This window comes from Triticum aestivum, chromosome 2D (assembly GCF_018294505.1).
Source record: "Triticum aestivum cultivar Chinese Spring chromosome 2D, IWGSC CS RefSeq v2.1, whole genome shotgun sequence".
Taxonomy (NCBI): domain Eukaryota; kingdom Viridiplantae; phylum Streptophyta; class Magnoliopsida; order Poales; family Poaceae; genus Triticum; species Triticum aestivum.
The window spans coordinates 49232184-49241414 of NC_057799.1; positions in this window are offsets into that span (position 1 = coordinate 49232184).

The window sequence follows — 9231 nt, forward strand, 5'->3', positions numbered from 1 at the left end:
TTAAGTTCATCTAATCAAATTATTAACAAACTCCCACTCAGACAGACATCCCTCTAGTCATCTAAGTGATACATGATCCGAATCAACTAGGCCGTGTCCGATCATCACGTGAGACGGACTAGTCATCATCGGTGAACATCTTCATGTTGATAGTATCTGCTATATGACTCATGTTCGACCTTTCGGTCTCTTGTGTTCCGAGGCCATGTCTGTACATGCTAGGCTCGTCAAGTCAACCTAAGTGTATTGTGTGTGTAAATCTGCCTTACACCCGTTGTATGCGAACGTTAGAACCTATCACACCCGATCATCACGTGGTGCTTCGGAACAACGAACCTTCACAACGGTGCACAGTTAGGGGGAACACTTTCTTGAAATTTTAGCGAGGGATCATCTTATTTATGCTACCGTCGTTCTAAGCAAATAAGATGTAAAACATGATAAACATCACATGCAATCAAATAGTGACATGATATGGCCAATATCATTTTGCTCCTTTTGATCTCCATCTTCGGGGCGCCATGATCATCATCGTCACCGGCATGACACCATGATCTCCATCATCGTGTCTTCATGAAGCTGTCTCGTCAACTATTACTTCTACTACTATGGCTAACGGTTAGCAATAAAGTAAAGTAATTACATGACGTTCCAGTTGACACGCAGGTCATAAATAAATTAAGACAACTCCTATGGCTCCTGCCGGTTGTCATACTCATCGACATGCAAGTCGTGATTCCTATTACAAGAACATGATCAATCTCATACGTCACATATATCATTCATCACATCCTTCTGGCCATATCACATCACATGACACTTGCTGCAAAAACAAGTTAGACGTCCTCTAATTGTTGTTGCAAACTTTTACGTGGCTGCTATAGGTTTCTAGCAAGAACGATTCTTACCTACGCCAAAACCACAACATGATATGCCAATTTCTATTTACCCTTCATAAGGACCCTTTTCATCGAATCCGATCCGACTAAAGTGGGAGAGACAGACACCCGCTAGCCACCTTATCCAACTAGTGCATGTCAGTCGGTGGAACCTGTCTCACGTAAGCGTACGTGTAAGGTCGGTCCGGGGCGCTTCATCCCACGATGCCGCCGAATCAAGATAAGACTAGTAACGGCATGTAAATTGACAAAATCGACGCCCACAACAACTTGTGTTCTACTCGTGCATAGAAACTATGCATCGACCTAGCTCATGATGCCACTGTTGGGGATTGTAGCAGAAATTAAAATTTTCTACGCATCACCAAGATCAATCTATGGAGTTTACTAGCAACGAGAGGGGAGGAGTGCATCTACATACCCTTGTAGATCGCGAGCGGAAGCGTTCAAGAGAACGGGGTTGATGGAGTCGTACTCGTCGTGATCCAAATCACCGATGATCCAAGCGCCAAACGGACGGCACCTCCGCGTTCAACACACGTACGGAGCGGTGACGGCTCCCACGCCTTGATCCAGCATGGAGGAGGGAGAGGTTGAGGAAGAAGGCTCCAACAGGAGCACGACGGCGTGGTGGTGGTGGAGTGATAGTTCTCCAGCAGGGCTCGCCAAGCACACGCGGAGGAGGAGAGGTGTTGGGGAGGGGAGGGGCTGCGCCTTGGATGTGGTGCTGCAGCAGTCCCCTCACCCCTCTATTTATAGGGAGAAGGGGGAAGGAGGCCAGCCCCTCTAGATGAGATCTAGAGGGGGGGGGGCGGCCAAGGGGGGAGGGAGCTTACCCCCCAAGCAAGGGGGGCGCCCTCCCTTTAGGGATCCCCCCAAACCCTAGGCGCATGGGCCCTAGGGGGGTTGGCGCCCAGCCCACTAAGGCTTGGTTCCCTTCCACCTACAGCCCATAAGGCCCTCCGGGGCAGGTGGACCCTCCCGGTGGACCCCCGGAACCCCTCCGGTGGTCCCGGTACAATACCGGTATACCCCCGAATATTTTCGATGACCGTATGGTGACTTCCCATATATAAATCTTTACCCCCGGACCATTCCGGAACTCCTCGTGACGTCCGGGATCTCATCCGGGACTCCGAACAACATTCGGTAATCACATACAAACCTTCCTTATAACCCTAGCGTCATCGAACCTTAAGTGTGTAGACCCTACGGGTTCGGGAATCATGCAGACTTGACCGAGACACCTCTCTAGCCAATAACCAACAGCGGGATCTGGATACCCATGTTGGCTCCCACATGTTCCACGTTGATCTCATCGGATGAACCACGATGTCGAGGATTCAAGCAATCCCGTATATAATTCCCTTTGTCAATCTGTTGATGATATAACCATTAGAGTCACCCGCCCAGGAGGGGCCGGGTTACTCATAATGGTCATCACGCGAAGCCCAGTACCAGACTTGAAGACGGCGGGTCAATAATGGGCTTAAGACCCGGAGACTGCTTAAGGCCCGTAGTGATAACCGCCGTTATGGTGAAACTTGTAGTGTAAGGCAAGAATAGTTAAGAGTCCGAGCCGGACACTATTATGAGCCGGCCGGGACTCTGAGAGCCGCTGGGCGTCAACCTCTCTATATAAAGGGACGACCTGGCGGTGGTTTAAGGACAAGTAAGACTAAATCGATAACCAGGCAGGACGGTTTAGCTCCTGGTCATCGAAACCCTAATCAATACCACCTCAACTGGACGTAGGCTTTTACCTTCACCGCAAGGGGCCGAACCAGTATAACCCTCGTGTTCCTTGTCCCGTTTAACCCCTTTAAGCTTCCTAGCTGCTATGGCTCCACGACTAAGTCCTTGCACGAGGACATCTGACGTGACAATTCCACGACAGTTGGCGCCCACCGTGGGGCCAGCGCACGGTGGATTTGAGTTCTTGAAGGGCAGCTTCGAAGGGCTCAAGGGATATGCTGTGGGCCGGATAACCAAGAGTCGTCGCAGCAAGCTCTACATCGACGATGCAAACTGGGGCCCCGACGCCGGCTCAATCGAGTACGGGTACCGGGTCCCCTTCGGTGAAATCCATGTCTTCATTGGCAAGATCGGGGAGCTGGGCCCTGAGCCGGATCTCTGCGCCGATCTCATCGAGACGGCTCAGCGTGCACGACCCGCCCGGGCTCTACCTGCCTTGAAGCATGCTTTCGTGGGATGTGTCCATGGAGGACTCTCTGAAGGATCTGGATCTGCTGATGAGATGGCCGCCGGCTCTGATGGCGAGTCGTCTACGGATGAGTCAAACTCGTTGTATCAACTTCAAGATGGTAGGCTCAGGGGTTGTTCCGATGGCGACAGCATTCCGGACCCCTTTGAGCCGCCGAGGTAGGTTGGAATCTTCATGGCCGGCGCACAACCTGTTCAAAGCCCCGCCGCCGGGTCAGGAAGCCCTGTGCCCTCGCCGGCTCAGGTGCTGATGGATCTCACAGACAAGATGACGGTCTTGTTGACCGCTATGGTTGCCCCGGCGGATCAAGTTCAGCATGACGCGGCGGTGGCACAGTTAAAGTTGGATCTAGCAAAAGCCAAGGAGGATCTGGCGGCGGAAGGGATCAGGATGGCTGCAGAGAGGGCGGCTCTCGACGCCCAGACTCAGCTGATCCAGGTACAATCTTTCCGGCTCACGATGGATCAAAACGCGTCCAATGAGGTCATGAGAAGGAGGCATCAAAAGGCCCAATCTCGACTCCCTCTGGTTTACGATCCTCGAAACCTCTTCAACACGCCTGGGGCAGGGCCTAGTAACCCGCCAGAGGTCATAGTGCCCGGGGCTGGAACGCCAATTCAGCCCCAAGTGATGGGACCTCCCCGGGTGAACCGGGTCATTATGCCAACCCGTTGGAAAACATGGTCGCCGCGGCGGCGCGGCTGGCGGCTCTCCCAATTGATGGTGACTCTCCGACGGCGGTTGAAACCCGCCGGGTCAGGGAACTCCTTCAGACGGCTCTGGCGCAGCAAGAGGCATATTCTTATAGCCGGGACAGGATCCATTCAACCCCTCGTCCAGGCCGGAGCCCGAGTTATAGCAGACACATGGTCTCAGCGACCGGCTCAAGTAATGTCCGACGCCATGACTTGCCTCCTGGCCATGGCCCGGCTCATAACGGAGCCTTTCACGCGGTAGACCAAGACAGAGCACGGCAAGAGGCGAAGCAGGTGCCTCAGTTGATGGCTTGCCAGCCACCCCCGGCTTATCCGACGGCTTCCATCGACGTGGGTATACCTACGAGGACTGGAGGTCTCCCTTGTCTGGTGCCGGCTCTCCGCAATGAATGTCTGCCCAAGGATTTCAAGGGGCCTAGGAAGGTGCCTAATTACACGGCTGATTTACAACCCGGAGCCTGGATCGAGAGTTACGATATGGCCATGGAGTTGCTGGAGGTCAGCGAAGTGGCAATGGCCAAGTACTTCACCATGATGTTAGATGGGACTGCCCGCACTTGGTTGAAAGGGCTACCACCGAATTTTATCGGGTCTTGGGCTGAGCTGAAAGCCCGGTTCATCCAAAACTTCAAAGATACCTATAGGCAGTCTATGTCAATTGTGGATTTGACTAACTGTAAACAGCAGGAGGGTGAGTCTACAACCCATTGGGTTCGCCGGGTCAAAGAGATAATACATTCATCTGATAAGATGGATCCCGGCTCTGCAGTCTTAATGTTGGAGCAGAATTGTCGTTTCCTGCCCCTGAAGATGAAACTTGGGCGGCTCAAGCGCGATTGCAATGATATGGGTACGCTGATGGCGGCTCTCGTCAAGTACGCCGACTCTGATAGTACCAAGGACCCCGCGTCGGATGATGAAAGGACAGGGAAGGGAAAGAAGAACGGCAATGGCAAGGATCCTCAGCATAACCCGGCGAACCAAGGAGGTAGCAAGGGTAAGGCTGATGGCAGCATAGAGTTTGTGGCCAACGCCAGCTCACAGGGTAACAACCAGCGACGTAAGGCGAGGCCACCTCCCCGAGCCGGCGGGTCAGGCCCGACGCTTGAGCAGTTGGTGAATGAGCCTTGTCCAAGGCATGGCTCTAGGGAGAAGCCAGCTACTCATCTATGGAAAGATTGTGCAATCATGAAGGCCTTTAAGAATTCCAATGCCTTTAATGGCAACAATGGCTCGGGCGGCGGCTCAGGCGCCGGCGGCTTTCATGGCCCGGGCGGCGGCTCAAATTCCAATCCTAGGAATGTTCAACGGGGCTTTAATCAGAAGTCCGGCCAGGGTCATCAACAGCAGCAGGGGGGATACCAGACCAATCCAAAGCAGCTCAATGGTGGGCAGTATCATGTGTTTACCATCAGTCTGTGTAAGCGAGATCAGAAGCTTCATAAGAGGGTTGTGAATGTTGTTGAGCCGGCGGTTCCACGCTATTTAAGATGGTCTGAGCAGCCTATTGTGTGGAGTAGGGAAGATCACCCTCCCCGGGTTGATAATCCGGGTCACCTGGCCCTGGTGGTGGCTCCTCAGGTGGGGGGATATAAGTTCACTAAGGTGCTCATGGACGGAGGCAGCAGCATCAACATCCTCTATTATGAGACCTTCCGTCGTATGGGGTTGATTGATAAGAACCTCAGCCAGTCCAATACTGTTTTCCATGGTGTGGTGCCTGGTAAGTCGGCATATCCAGTTGGTAAGATCGAGCTGGAAGTGGCTTTTGGAGATGAGTATAACTACAGGGCGGAAAAATTGACCTTTGAGGTGGTCAAGATAAGAAGTCCGTATCATGCTATATTTGGGCGGCCGGCTTACGCCAAGTTCATGGCACGGCCGTGTTACGTATATTTATAACTCAAGATGCCGGGTCACAATGGGACCATTACGGTCCATGGCAGCCGAAAGATAGCCTTGGACTGTGAGGAAGGTGACGCGGCTTATGCAGAATCTGTTTGTGCAACACAGGAGTTGAAGTTTTACAAGGACAATGTTGACCCGGCAGATATGACATCTCTGAAAAAGCCAACCACAGAGCATGAGCCGGCAATGAAATTTAAGTCAGCTGATGAGACTAAACTTGTTGATTTCGTTCCAGGTGATTCATCTAAGCAGTTTAGCATCAGTGCCAATCTGGATCCAAAATAGGAAAGCGCGCTCATCGAGTTCATCCGTGAGAACAGGGACATTTTTGCATGGAAACCTTCTGACATGCCAGGTGTACCTAGAGAACTCGCTGAGCACACTCTCAATATTGATCCGAAATTTAAGCCGGTCAGGCAATTCCTTCGGCGGTTTAATAAGGAGAGGCGGAAAGCCATTGGTGAGGAGGTGGCCCGGCTCTTGGCGGCCGGGTTTATTGTTGAAGTCTTTCATCCAGAATGGTTAGCTAACCCGGTACTCGTGCTCAAGAAGAATGGCACCTGGCGGATGTGTGTGGACTACACGGACTTAAACAAGGCATGTCCGGCTGATCCTTTTGCTCTCCCCCGTATTGATCAAATCATTGATGCTACGGCGGGCTGTGAGCGCTTAAGTTTTTTGGATGCTTATTCTGGATACCATCAGATTAAAATGGCAGTTAAGGACCAGGAGAAGACGACGTTCATCACTTCCTTTGGAGCCTTCTGTTATGTGTCTATGCCTTTTGGACTCAAGAGTGCACAGGCGACTTATCAGCGTTGTGTGCAGAATTGTCTTCATAACCAGATTGGGCGCAATGTTCATGCCTATGTGGATGATATCGTGGTTAAGTCCAGGGAGAAGGAGACCCTGGTGGATGATCTTAGAGAAACCTTTGATAATCTCCGGGTTTACAAGATGATGCTTAACCCGGCCAAGTGTGTTTTTGGTGTTCCCGCAGGCAAGCTCTTGGGTTTCCTGGTTTCTCAACAGAGGCATTGAGGCTAACCCGGAAAAGATCAAGGCAATCACCTCTCTGGCTAAGCCGGCGTGCATAAACGACGTCCAGCGTCTGGAGGGCCGCATCGCTGCTTTGAGCCGGTTTATAAGCCGTTTGGGTGAAAAGGCCGTGCCACTGTACTAGTTGATGAAGAAAACAGATGACTTTATCTGGAATGATGCTGCTAATGCTGGCTTTGAAGATTTGAAGAGACAGCTGGCTGAGCCCCCAGTTCTTGCTGCTCCGGTTGACAAGGAGCCCTTATTACTGTATGTAGCTGCTAACACACGAGCCGTCAGTGTGGCTGTGGTGATGGAGCGCAAGGAAGAGGGTAAGGAGTATCCGGTTCAGCGGCCGGTTTACTACGTTAGTGAAGTGCTCATCGAGTCCAAACAGCGGTATCCACATTGGCAGAAGCTTGTTTATGGTGTGTTCATGGCAAGCCGGAAGCTTAAGCATTATTTCCAGGGTCACCCCATCACTGTGGTTAGTTCTGCTCCCCTAGGAGATATCATCCAAAATAGAGAAGCCACAGGAAGAGTGGCTAAGTGGGCTATAGAGCTCGGGCCTCATGGTCTGAAATACGTGCCACGCACTGCTGTCAAATCTCAAGCATTGGTGGATTTCATCAACGATTGGACAGAGCTGCAGGTGCCTGAAGAGAAACCGGATAATACATATTGGACTATTCACTTCGACGGGTCTAGGCAATTGGAGGGCTCGGGGGCTGGAGTTGTATTGACTTCCCCTAAAGGTGACAAGTTTCGTTATGTGCTACGGTTGATGTTTCCCTGTACTAACAATGCGGCTGAGTACGAGGCCTTGCTCCATGGTCTTCGGATGGCTAAGGAGATGAGCTTGAGCCGGGTAAGGTGCTTTGGCGACTCAGATTTAGTGGCTCAACAAGTGTCGGGCAAGTGGGATTCCAAGGACCCTCTCATGGCGGCTTATCGCCGCGAAGTTGATGCCATTGCTGGACATTTTCAGGGTTACCAAGTAGAGCACATCGATCGCAGGAAGAACGAGGCGGCTGATGCATTAAGCCGGCTGGGCTCTCAGCGAAAGCCGGTGCCGCCTAATACTTTCTTGGACATCTTGCATAACCCTTCTGTTAAGTTGCCTACAGAGGAAGACTTGGCTGTCCCTGACCCGGAGGCACAGTTGGTGGCGGCTCTCCACATCACCCCAGACTGGACAGTACCATATTTGGCTTACATGACCCGGGGAGAGTTGCCTGAGGATGAAACTTTGGCCAGACAAATAACCCGGCGGTCTAAGTCAATGATAATTATCAATGGTGAGCTACATCGTCGCAGTGTCACTGGAACTTTCCAGCGTTGTGTTTCCCCTGAGGAAGGCCAAGAAATTTTGCGTGAGATTCATGAGGGGGATTGTGGCCATCATGCCGGCTCAAAATCTCTTGTGGCCAAGGCTTTTCGTCATGGTTTTTATTGGCTGACGGCTCATGCTGATGCGGAGGACTTGGTCAGTAAATGTGACGGTTGTCAGAGGTTCTTGCGATGGGCTCATGTGCCGGCTCAGGAGCTGAGGATGATTCCAATTACTTGGCCATTTGCGGTCTGGGGGCTTGATATGGTTGGGCCTTTTAAAAGGTCCAAGGATAAGAAGACCCACCTCTTGGTGGCGGTCGACAAGTTCACAAAGTGGGTTGAAGCAGAGCCAGTTAGCAAGTGTGACGCAGCCACAGCGGTTCAGTTCATGAAAAGGGTGATATTTCGCTTTGGTTTTCCACACAGCATTATAACTGACAATGGTACCAATCTGTCTAAGGGCGCCATGGAGGAGTTTTGTCAACGAGAGCATATTCGACTTGATGTTTCATCAGTGGCTCACCCTCAATCCAATGGTCAAGCTGAGAGAGCTAATCAGGAGATCTTGAAGGGCATCAAGCCCCGGCTTTTGGTCCCTTTGCAACGGACGCCGGGTTGTTGGGTGGAGGAGTTACCCTCCGTGTTATGGAGCATCAATACTACTCCTAACAGATCTACGGGTTACACGCCTTTCTTCATGGTTTATGGAGCGGAAGCAGTCCTCCCTAGCGACATCCGTCATGACTCACCTCGAGTGGCGGCTTATGTTGAGGCGGATAATGAGCGGGCGCGCCAAGATGCTCTTGACTTGTTGGACGAACAGCGTGATGTGGCAGCAGCTCGCTCGGCGATTTACCAACAAGACTTGCGCCGTTATCACAGCCGCCGGGTTAAGTCCCGGGTCTTCCAGGAAGGTGATCTGGTGCTCCGGCTCATCCAAGATCAAACAGATGCACATAAGTTATCCCCGATTTGGGAAGGGCCCTTTGTGGTCAGCAAGAACTTGCAACGGGTCATACTACCTTATCGATGTTCGGGAGCACAAAGATTCACGCAAGTCGGAGGAAGAGACCCGTCAGCCGTGGAACATAGCTCAGCTTCGGCCTTATTACAC